This window comes from Euleptes europaea, chromosome 14, assembly GCF_029931775.1.
Source record: "Euleptes europaea isolate rEulEur1 chromosome 14, rEulEur1.hap1, whole genome shotgun sequence".
Lineage (NCBI taxonomy): Eukaryota > Metazoa > Chordata > Lepidosauria > Squamata > Sphaerodactylidae > Euleptes > Euleptes europaea.
The window spans coordinates 36,749,957-36,762,710 of NC_079325.1; the positions used below are offsets into that span (position 1 = coordinate 36,749,957).

General features: G+C 47.2%; 1 protein-coding gene across 5 annotated transcripts in view; it reads right to left on the reverse strand.

The window, feature by feature from the left end:
- Positions 1–12,754, reverse strand: part of DAB2IP (DAB2 interacting protein) — a 242,401-nt gene that overhangs the window by 162,741 nt on the left and 66,906 nt on the right. The gene's annotated exons all lie outside the window — the stretch shown is intronic.

The following is a 12,754-nucleotide window of genomic DNA, read 5'->3' on the forward strand; positions in this document are numbered from 1 at the left end:
CGCTCGCATTAAAAAAAAACACTGTCGGAGATACGAGATGCAGCTATCGCCACCCCAGGCACGCCCAAAGACTCTGGGCTTGGGGTGGGGGAGTTAGGGGTGGGGGGATCTGCCGAGCTGTCCCTGGCACTTGGGGCCACCAACCCCCAGCACAAAGGTTAAGTCACTCCAAGGGAAAGGTGGGCAGAACCGGGGTCACCTGGGCAGCTGACAGGAACGTTAGCCGTCCGGCCCAAACCAACAGACGACTCCATCCTAATAGATGTGTGCAAATTCACACACGGCGCAGCTGCGCCGTGAACTTAAACCAGCTTATTTGTTAATCATGGCTCACTGAAGGATCCTGGGAACCGCAGGGCTCCGCGGGTGCTTGGCAGCAACACCTATTCAGGAGCAGGGCAAAGATTTCGGGGTGGGGCGATTCTCAACACAATTCAGATCTTGAATATGTTTGAGATTCTACTGCAACGTAGTCGTGTATTTTAAGGGGCGGCTCCTTTTTAATACAGGCTTCTCATCCTTACCTTCAGCCCCCTTGCACCCTGCTCTCACATTCCAATCTGACCTTGGCCGTGATGCTTGCTCCTCCAGTTCCGCCGCCACCAGCCGTACAGCTTCCTCCCATAACTATCCTCCTTTCCTGCTCCCTATGCCTGGAACTGCCTCCCAGCTGGCTTCCACACAGAGGATTTGCTCTGCCCTCAAACTGGAACAGGGTTTTTCGGAGCAATCATTCTTCCATCTCCACCTCTAGTTTCCCCTGGTTTGCCCCATGGTTTCCCAAACCTACTTAGTTCTGATCTTTCCAGGAAGATCAGACACCAAGCAGGTTTGCCCACCAGGTGGGTGGGAAGGTGGGGATTTCTAAATCTCCCCCCCCCCTGCGCAAATCCAGGGCCATTTTCCATCTGTGTCCCACTGTGCCTGTCACCTGACCTGCCACTGGTGGGATTTTGGCCGGCAGCTTGGGGTGGGGGAAGAAGAATTGTGAGCACTGGGGGATATCACCCTCATGTGGATGTTCTGTTACCACTGCAAATTCACAGGGTGCACAATGGGGAACTGTCCCCATGTGGAAGCAGTGCTGAACCACCCAATCCATGTGCTCTTGCTTCCTTCAAACCCCTCCTGAGCCCCCTACCATCTCTATGAAACTTTCAGCACAACTGAAACATAGGCTAAGCACATGCAACTGAGATGGATGCAGATACTTCCCCTGTTTGTTTCCCCTCTGACAACAAATTATTAGACTGTAAGCTCCTTGGGACATGGCCTTGTACCTGTAAAGTGCCATGCACATTGATGGTGCTACATAAAAGTACAGCCTCATAACCTGCTATGCAGGTGCGGGGTTCCTGTGCGCTGCATAAACTCCTGGAGAACACATCCCAGGGCAAGCTCTCATAAGAACATATGAACATAAGAAAGGCCATGCTGGATCAGACCAAGGCCTATCAAGTCCAGCAGTCAGTGCACACAGTGGCCAGCCAGGTGCCTCTAGGAAGCCCACAAACAAGACAACTGCAGCAGCATCCTGCCTGTGTTTCACAACACCTAATATAATAGGTATGCTTCTCTGATCCTGGAGAGAACAGGTATGCATCATGACTAGTATCCATTTTTACTAGTACTCATGAATAACCCTATCCTCCATGAACATATCCATTCCCCTCTTAAAGCCTTCCAAGTTGGCAGCCATCGCCACATCCTGGGGCAGGGAGTTCCACAATTTAATGATGCATTGTGTGAAGAAATATTTCCTTTTGTCTGCTTTGAATCTATCACCTTCCAGCTTCAGTAGATGACCCCGCATTCTAGTATTATGAGAGAGGGAGAAAAGCTTCTCCCTGTCCACTCTCTCCATACCATGCATAATTTTATAGACCTCTATCATGTCTCCCCTTAACTGCCTTCTTTCCAAGCTAAATAGCCCTAAGCATTTTAACCGCTCCTCATAGGGCAGTTGCTCCAGCCCGATCATTTTGGTTGCTTTTTTCTTGCACTTTCTCAAGCTCTGTAGTATCCTTTTTTAGGTGTGGTGACCAGAACTGCACACAGTATTCCAAGTGTGGTCTCACCATAGATTTGTGCAAGGACATTCACTCCATTCACTCCAGCAGACAGCAAGGCCTCCTCAGGCCCACAGCGGCTCTCTGTGACCTGAGAATGCAGCTGGGGATCCCTTGCACCTCACTGGACATTATTTTGCATTTCTTGATGTCCCAGCACGTTCTGCCCCTTTTAACTCTTGCTAACTGCCTCTGCCAGCGTGGTGTAGTGGTTAAGAGTGGTGGACTCTAATCTGGAGAACCGGGTGTGATTCCCCACTCCTCCACGTGAGCGGTGGACTCTAATGCGATGATCTGGGTTAGTTTTAGCTACACATGAAGCCTCGGGTTGCCGGGTCCCCCCTCTCCAACACAGGAGGTTTTACCTGCAGGTTGGTGACCCTAATGAAGCAGGCTGGGTTACCTTGGGCTAGTCACAATTATCTCCGAATTATCTCAGCCCCACCTACCTTACAAGGTGTCTGTTGTAGAGAGAGGAAGGGAAGGAGATTGTAAGCAAGTTTGAGACTCCTTAAAGGTAGAGAAAATCAAAGTAGAAGAAGAAAAGTTGGTTTTTATAACCCGATTTTTTGTACCATTAAGGAGTCTCAAACCGGCTTACAATCACCTTCCTCTCCCAACTCCTCCTCCTCCTCCCTCTCCTCCTCCTCCTCCCAGGGACAAATCTTATTTTCTGGCCCTTGCCCCCATTTTTGCCTTTTGCAGATGCTTCCTTAAAATTTGGTTTCATGCATCATCTTTCAGGGTCCAGCTCCCTCCCGGTATCTCTAGAAGTTCCATTTCTAGATGCATCTTGCCTCTAGCATATAGGCATGTAAATACAGGCACATGAACAATAAGTTACTATGCAGTGCCACATCCTGCCTTTTCAAAACCTAGAGGTGCTAAGGCCTATTTTTGAACTGTGATGACACATTGCCAGATAATTGGGTGCTTCTAGCGCATCCTTAGCCAAAAGAACAAATGCTGCCTTTTCTTTTAAATCAGAAGGGGAAAAAAATCATTGCAGCGAATAAGGCATAGTGAAGGAAGTGGACAGTCTTCTGCAATGCAGAAAGGAGATGTGTGGGTCTAGCACTGACCTGTATTATGTGGCGTTGCAAATGTGGCCCTGATTTGATCTGTGGAAGGTGTACTTTCGGTGGGGAGGGAGATCATAGGAAACCAACAGCCAGGGGCAGGGGAGCCAGGCAGGGGTTGAGCTCCCACCAAGATCTGGACAAAGCATAGAGGGACTACTTCTTTTATAACCCATTTTTCACTTCAATGACAATCCAGAATGGTTTCCATTGTTTGCCTCTCCTCCATTTTATCCTCATGACAACCCTAAGAAATAGGTTGAGAGTGTGTGACTGGTCTGAGGTCACCCAGCAAGCTTCCAAGGCAGAGTGGGGATTTGAACCTGGGTCTCCCAGGTCCTACTCCGACACTCACACAGGCTTTCCACAGTAGACTAGTCAAATAAGCTGCTTTATGCCAGTGGGTCAGAGCAGGTCAGGAAGGGCTTCAGGTTCTTCTGGGTCAGGCTTTCAGACTAGGAAATCTGGTTTTGCTGGCTCTCGTCACTTTCTTGTCCCTTTTGCCTTTTCCTTAGCCTGTCTTCAGTTTCACATGAGCTGGGACTGACACAGACACCCCTCCCGAGGCTGTGCTCTTTTATGGGACCGCACGGACAAAGCGGTCACATTTCCTCGTCCGTAGAGGAGGAAAACACACTGGCACAAGCTTTCCAGTGTCAAATTGTACAGCCTTCTACCAACGATCGCCTAGGGTGGCACAGAGCTCCATTAACCTAGAAAATAAAAACCAGCCCCATTCAAGCATCTTGCCGCCTAGTTCCCTGACAAAACATTTTGCAAAAAGCTCAAGTGTCTCGTTTCGGCTCTATGCAGATTTGGAATGTGTTTCCTCAAGGCGGGCAGCCAGTGGGAATTGAAAAGGGGCATCAGGAAAACTGGAACAGTGAGGGACATATAAACACACACACACACACACACACACACACACACACACGGAAGAGGCAAAGCAACAGCTCAGGTGATGGATTCCCGCTGATGTTCAGGGAGGAAAACTGCACTTCTGCACATAGCAGGTCTTGAACTAGCAACCTGAGAGATGCTGATGTATCACCAACCAGCTCTGGCCAAAGGAGGAAGATGCAGGGAGACCAACCCTTGTGCCATTAGAAGCCACAGGCTGTGGATACTAGATGACCTCATAAAGCAGTGATCCCATGGTGCTCACTCATGCATTTCTTGGTACCCACTTGGTTATTTCACAAAGGGCTTCTTTCCTGAAGCGAATAACCAGACCAGGCTTTCTTTTACCTCACTGGAGTAGAAGAATCCAGGAGATATCACTTTTGGGTCTGCAAAGAGCACCCATTCCAAAATAGCTGTTCCCATCAAAGCTTTGCGAGGAGCTGCCCAACATTTCGTGATTGTCCCCCCCATAGGAGCCATTTTGTGATTGGTCCTGCCTCTAGGGTTGCCAACCTCCAGGTACTAGCTGGAGATTTCCTTGCTATTACCACTGATCTCCAGCCAATAGAGATCAGTTCGCCTAGAGAAAATGGCCACTTTGGCAACTGGGCTCTATGGCTCTGAAGTCCCTTCCCTCCCCAAACTCCGCCCTCAGGCTCCGCCCCAAAAACCTCCCACCAGTGGCAGACCTGACAACCAGCTGCTAAAATGGATTATAAAGACTGTTTGAAAGGGACCATGCTCTCAACATTTTGAAAGCAGCCATAGGCTGAACAAGTTTGGGAACCCTTGCCATAAAGGCTTCTGGGACAGCCATGTTGCCTTAGAACAAGGCTGCTCTTGTTATCCATGAACCCTCTTTTCTGCTTTCTCTCTCAGTCTCGCCTTACCCTCAACTTATTAACAGCCTAGCCTGAGAAACAGACAAGAGACCTAATCCACAGCAGCTGTTCCACTGGGAAGTCTACATTTTCGGTTTCAAGATATGAGATTCCCTCTTTATTGAAGTTCACGCCCACAGATATCTACAGCCAGTCATTCAACGCTGCCGAAGCCATAAATGCCAGCTAATCAACCTCAGCAAAGCAGTTAATATCTACCAGCCCCAGAATCAAATTGGAAAGGGCAAACTCTGGAAAAAAATGTTTTTAAATAATGTAAAATGCAACATGCTCCTGACCTAGAGGTACGAGCGCCTACACAGAACTTGACGTAAGCGGGTGCCATCCTGCCCTCACCAACGCGGGGTAAGGCTCGGTGTCCCGTACTCCCACAGATCTCAGTGATCTCAGCCACCGCAGGCTCCTTACAGGTCAACACCCCCAAAAAGTTCGCAAAAAGATCCCCATCGTGTCTGTTAAGCCCACCTAGAAGATGCCCTCTGTTCTGAGGGAGTTGCTAAGTTAAGACTGCAAAGATTGAGGGAAGGGGGAAATTCGGGAAGGGTTACATGAGAAAAGCAAGACTCCGGCTGTCCTCACCTCTCTCCTTTTTGAAGGAAGGAAATATAAAACATTTGGCTTCCTTGCTTTATCTATCTGTCTCTCGACTCAGGTAATTATCCCTTCCTTATCACCATGGCTACAGAGTACCTTTGGAAATTATATACAGCCATTGTGTGGTGCAAGTCGAAAGATGTCACTTAGAGAAAAGGAAGGTCCTTTGATCCTCATCTGGCACCCTTTATCCAACCAACTGAAAATTTTACCTGCGCAGCAGACTCGGGAGTATAGTTACCACTTTCCTCCCCTGTGATTTTCACGGCTGTGGCAGAACAGGAGTTCCATAGGTGGAGATCTCCTCCCCTTGGCCACTGCACATCCGAACGCTGGCTGGAGACAAACAGACATTTTTCCAGGAGCAGAAACATTCCCCTGGGTGTTCATGGTTAGAGTGTCGTATTAGGGCTGTGGACACCTGGGTTCGAATCCTGACTCTGCCATGAAGCTCACTGGATGAGCTGGGCCGGTCACCCTGCCTCAGCCTGACCTTCTTCACAGGGTTATTGTGATGATAAAAAATTACCTTTATGCATGCAATCCTGACCTCACTGGAGAAACACTAATATATAAATGTGATCAATTGGCTCAGTTCAGACATCACACAAAACCACTATTTAATTAAATTAACTGTGATTAGTATAATCATATAATTCTAATAATCATATAATACTACTCTCCCATAATACTAGAACACAGGGTCATCTGCTAAAGCTGGAGGGTGAGAGAATCAAAACAGATAAAAGGAAGTATTTTTTTACACAACGCATAGTTAAATTGTGGAACTCCCTGCCCCAGGATGTGGTGATGGCTGCCAGCTTATAGGGCTTTAAGAGGGGAGTGGACATATTCATGGAGGACAGGGGTATTCATGGCTGTTAGAATGGATACTAGTCATGCTGCATACTTATTCTCTCTACTATCAGAGGAGCATGCCTATTATTTTGGGTGCGGTGGAAAACAGGCAGGATGGTGCTGCTGCACTCGTCTTGTTTGTGGCATACTGGAGGCACCTGGTTGGCCGCTGTGTGAACAGACTGCTGGACTTGATGGGCCTTGGTCTGATCCAGCAGGGCCTTTCTTATGTTCATATGGCCACCCCACCAATTGTGGCTAGTTAGGGTGGTCAAAGGACAGTTAGTATGGCACAGTGGTTAGAACATCAGACTAGGATCTGGGAGACCCAGGTTAAAATTCCCACATTGCCATGGAAATGTACTGAGCGGCCGTGGCCCAGTCTCACCCACTCAGCACCACTGTCAGACCAGAAACAATACTGGGACGTGTACCTACGCCTTGGGAAGTGACACCTCTAGCACACTGCCATCATCAACCTGGAAATATACCCCGGTCTTTCTTCTCCGGCCTCCATCTCAGGGCTTGCCGCCACACCCTCCATCCCAGGGTTCCTAAAAGTAATTTCCATTTCTCCAAGGATTAATTTGCAGACACAGCTCCTTCCCACACACGAAGATTCTGGCTTAGTCATGGCACAGAAGTCTGGCTTTCTTCATTTTCCAGGAGATGCACCTTCCTTCAAAAGGCACCCAGGAACAGAGTCTGGAACAAGACGCTGTGGAGGAGATGTGGCTGCCTCCAAAAAAAAGGAAACCCTGCACCGTGTTCTGTCAATACAAAATGTGAGATGTGACATCACTGGCATGTTTCCCTTCTGCCCCGCCCCCCACAAGTAAGCTGGGGGCAGAGAAATCTGAAGCATGACCCTGCCAGCTGACACATTTTGTGCAGTGATCAATATTATCAGGTGAGAAGAGACACAGGGTTGTTGTTCTGAGCAGCAGCTGTATGTGCTTTGCAAAGTCTAGTTCTGGATTAGGAAACTGGTGTCTCCTCTGCTCCCTTTTTCCTCCTCCCCTCTCACATGCACATGGGCATACATGTCCACTTCCTTCAAATAGCGTATTTCCTTTCGTTGTGTGTGTGTGTTAAGTGCTGTCAAGTCGCTTCCGACTCATGGTGACCCTATGAATGAAAGTCCTCCAAAATGTCCTATCTTTGACAGCCTTGCTCAGATCTTGCAAATTGAAGGCTGTGACTTCCTTTATTGAGTCAGTCCATCTCTTGTTGGGTCTTCCCCTTTTCCTGCTGCCCTCAACCTTTCCTAGCGTGACTTCAGACCAGTCACATACTCAGCCTGATTTACCTCACAGGGTTATTGTAAGGATGAAAATGGATTGGAGAATCAGGTACACCACCCTGAGGGTAGAGGTTTCACTTCACTATGAAAGCAGTGCACTTTTGCTAGACTTATCCTACACAAATTTGGTTTTTCATGCGAAGATGCCTTAAATTGAGTCAGTCCCATCCCACCTGATCAGCAGCAAGCCTCAAGCACAGAAGGGTTTTCTCAATACCTCAGATCCTTTCATGCCGGTAACTGGACTTGCGACCTTCTGCAATGGGGAGGGACTGTGGCTCAGCGGTACAGCATCTGCTTGGCATGCAGAAGGTCCCAGGTTCAATCTTCGGCATCTCCAGTTAAAGGGACTAGGGAAGCAGGTGATGTGAAAGACCTCTGCCTGAGACCCTGGAGAGCCACTGTTGGTCTGAGTAAACAATACTGAGTTTGATGGACCAAGAATGGTTTGATGGAATCAGTATAAGGCAGCTTCATGTGTTCGTGTGACCTACCACTGAGCCAGGACCTCTGGAGAGCCAGCATGGTGTAGCGGTTAAGAGCAGCAGACTCTAATCTGGAGAACTGGGTTTGATTCCCCACTCCTCCACATGAAGCCTGCTGGGTGACCTTAGGCCAGTCACAGTTCTCTCCGAATTCTCTCAGCCTCACCTACCTCACAGGGTGTCTGTTGTGGGGAGGGGAAGGGAAGTAAGCCGGTTTGATTCTCCTTAAAAGGTAGAGAAAATTGGCATATAAAAACCAACTCTTCTTCTTCTTCACACAGAAACTACACTATGTTCATATTCTACGACTGGAACTTATTCAGAAGATAAAATATTCAAGGTAGATCATCCAGAAGGATGGTTCACAGGCAATGAGGCAGCAGAAACCTATTTCAGATGACCAGATAGGTCTGGAGTCCTTCTCCCCTCATCCTGCCCAAACATCCTGTGAGATTTCAGACCATTCAAATACTTGTCACAGCATTCTAAAGTTTGGAGTCCTTTCCAAATCGGTCTCCCAAGTTCCCTGCTGAGGAGGCTCGGGTGCTCTCTATGAAAAGGGGGAGATTTATTTTCCGACAGCAAGCACTAGATCCCAATCAGAAACACGCTTTTGAAACCCCAGACACAGGCAAGAGAGAGGACGAGAGTCTTTGAGATTAAAGAAGATAATAATCGGCGGGTGACAGAAATTTATTCACACTCCTATAAATCTAAACTTCTACAACACTTTCTTTGAGCATAATCATCCTGGCTCGAGCACTTGCTACCGGCACTGAATCATTACGCCTGTCCTGCTGGCGCGGCTTTACAAAAAAAAAATTAAAAAAATGGGGCAGCTTCAGCTTGACGGAGGATGAAAGGGTAGAATTTATGGGATTTGGTGGCCGGGCTTGCCCAGCCTCTCAGGAAGACATCAGCAACACAGCACTCCCCAGGAAGACAGGAGGGTACCTGCCACTCATTTTGGAGAAAGAGTCATTTGCTCATGAAGTCAGTGGGTGCATCTCAACTGCAGCCATTTTATTGTGAAGATGGTCTTGAATTGCTGGGCATGGCTTGCCCTCTAACCGCTAGCCAGCATGGCCCACTTGGGCTTCCATTGACACTTTAGTACACTATCTAAAATTAATCTCCAAACTTTGCTAATCATATTTTGAATGCAGAAACCTCAGTGGCCCAAGGGGAGGGGCTGTGGCTCAGTGGTAGAGCCTCTGCTTGGCATGCAGAAGGTCCCAGATTCAATCCCCGGCATCTCCAGTTAAAGGGACTAGGCAAGCAGGTGATGTGAAAGACCACTGAGGAGCACTTGGGCCACTGAAGTTTCTGCCTGAGACCCTGGAGAGCCATTGCCAGTCTGAGTAGACAATATTGACTTTCATGGACCAAGGGTCTGATTCAGTGTAAGACAGATTCATGTGTGTTCAATGGCGTTTGGCATAACATTCTTCCACCCTTGATTCTACCATGTCTAAAAGAATAAAAACGTAAGAGCATATATCACTGGTGACATCAAGCAAGCCCATATATCTTATTGCTCTTCACAAGTAGATCACTTGCCATTTTTATTTCATTCATTTATTTATACTTGCCCTGGTCTCAGATTCAGACTTTTTGGAGGCAGATTTTGGGAAAGATCCTTGAGATCGCTAGAGATGGGTATCGTATTTGCCTTGAGACCCTGTGGTCCCCTTCTTAATCTTTCTGGAGGGTTATGTTGAGGTTATAGATTCAGAACCGGCAGCTAGAAATCTGTTGGAAATCCAAAAACTTTCCACCTATTCTTGACTGGTTTATTCCTATCTGGAAAAAAGCTTCTTTATCAAAACTAACTTACATTTTTAAGAACTGAAGAAGTGAGCTGTGGCTCACGAAAGCTAATACCCTGCCAGGAGTTTTGTTAGTCTTTAAGGAGCTACTGGACTCTTGCTCTTTTCTACTGCTATTGACAGAGTAACACGGCTACCCATCGTGATCTAACTTACATCTGTAGACATTTGAGAGACCCAATTTTGTCTCTCCCTGACAAATCTGCAGAAAACTGGCCTGTCTTTCTAATGCTGAGATGGACCTTGACTTCTGTGTGTTTCTTCCTGTTCTTAAATGTGGGGGTCTTTCCCAACACCTGCATCTGATACCTTTTTTAAAGGGGACCCCTGACCTCGAAAAGCACAACTGGTACAGAGTGCCACAGCCAAGTTGTTGATTGGGGAGTGGATTTTAGGGGCCAAAGCACTTCAAGCCCTGGCCCATCTACACGGGATCCCAATTTGTTTCCAGACCCAATTCAAGGTGCTGGTAGTGTTGACCTCTAAAGCCCTCTATGGCTAGGGGCCATCATACCTGAAGGACCACCTACTCCCATACTAACCTACTCGACCACTGTGGTCATCTTCTGAGGCCCTGGTTGGTACCTCCCCTTTCTGACATTAAGCAGGAGGCAACCCAAGAGAGGTCCTTCTCATTCATAGCACCCAAACTATGGAAATGGAATTCCCTCCTCAGGAATATTCGTCTGCCCCCTTCTGTTTCTGTCAGTAAGTAAAGATTTTTGTTTTGTTTTGTCTGTGTTTCCCCAGTGATCTTGCGTTCCTATTCTATGTTCTAATTATTGTTTTATGTGTTTTTTTGTGTGTGTTAAGTGCCGTAAAGTCGCTTCTGACTCATGGCGACCCTATGAATGAAAGTCCTCCAAAATGTCTTATCTTTGACAGCCTTGCTCAGATCTTGCCAATTGAAGGCTGTGGCTTCCTTTATTGAGTCAATCCATCTCTTGTTGGGTCTTCCTCTTTTCCTGCTGCCCTCAACTTTTCCTAGCATGACTGTCTTTTCCAGTGACTCTTGTTGTCTCATGACATGACCAAAATACGATAGCCTCAGTTTAGTCATTTTAGCTTCTAGGGTCAGTTCAGGCTTGATTTAATCTATAACCCACTGATTTGTTTTTTTGGCAGTCCAAGGTATCCGTAACACTCTCCTCCAACACCACATTTCAAAGGAATCTATTTTCTTCCTATCAGCTTTCTTCACTGTCCAGTTTTCACACCCATGCATGGTAATAGGGAATATGACGGCATGAATTAATCTAGTCTTGGTGGCCAGTGACACATCCTTACACTTCAAAATATTTTCTAGCTCCTTCATGGCTGCCCTTCCCAGGCTCAATCTTCTTCTGATTTTTTGGTTGCAGTCTCCCTTTTGGTTGATGGTGGGGCCAAGGAATAGAAAGTCTTGAACAATTTCAATTTCCTCATTGTCAACCTTAAAGTTGTGTAATTCTCCTGTAGTCATTACTTTTGTTTTCTTGATGTTCAGCTGTAGTCCTTCTTTGGCATGTGTTTTTACATGGGTATTTTTAGTTTTGGTTTTAATTGTTTTTCAAATGCGTTTTTATTATGCCTTGTTTCAACCGCTAGCCATCATGGTGGACATGACTGGGCAGAAAGGCAGCATCCAAATTTTGTAAGTAAGTAAGTAAGTAAGTAAGTAAATAAAGCAGGTGCTCTGCCACTGAGCCACAGGTCCCTCTTGTATAACAGGAACACATCAAGCTGGCTTATCCTATCATAGGTCCATCCTGCTCCTTGCCCACTTTTACCTGTAGCGGCTGCCTGGGGCCTTGGGCAGAGAAAGGCCTTTCCCAACACCTGTTACCTGAGCTCCTTGAAAAGGAGTTGCTGGGGCTTGAACCTGGGGCCTTCTGCATGCAAAGCAGGTGCTCAGCCACAAAGCCACAGCCCCTCCCAATCATCTGCTGTCTGCCTTACAAGGGGCCCTTGTATTCTGGTTAGCAGGGGAGACAAAAGTATTTTGTTTCTCGTTTTATTTGTCCCAGCAGCCTCTGTGGGGGGGGGGGAATCTTGAAACCTCTTTCACACTTACCACCACCTCATCTAATTAAAGTCTGCAAGCAGGCTGCAAACTGAAGATTTTGAGCTGTCCATCGTGCCCTGGAATATCTACTTTTCCCAACCCCCTTTTTTGTAATGAACATCTAGTTGCGCTAGTAAAAGCTATACTGCTACTAACTTTAGATTTTTCCAATGGACCGATGTAACCATCTGCAGACACTATATTATATCCTGATTGCATGAACCAGGAGCCCACCGGCTGCAAATATCAGGAACACACAGGTCCCTGTGATCCACATGATATGTGCAGTCGCATCACAGGGACCAGCGTGCTCCTGATGCATGCAGCTGGCCGGCTCCTGGTTCATGCAAACAGAATATAATGTAGTGTCTGCAGAGGGCTTTTGTCTAAAGAAAAACAGTGACATCACTGTGTCTAAAATGGGTAACACCCTCAGTTAAACAAGCATTTCAGGCTGGTTTGCATAAGCATGCCCTGTCAGTCAATTTTTATACACCAGTGTCTGGCCTGACTCCAGTGAAAAATAATGTTGTGTCTGAGATGGCATGCAAAATTCCTCTCTTACATGGTGGTCCATTCACGCACACAAGTCATCCCTGCTTGCTACAGTCATCAACTAACACACATGTGACTGGGAGGGAGTCAATGACCTGTCCCAGACATGAGCAGGTTCCACTGCAGATTTCAC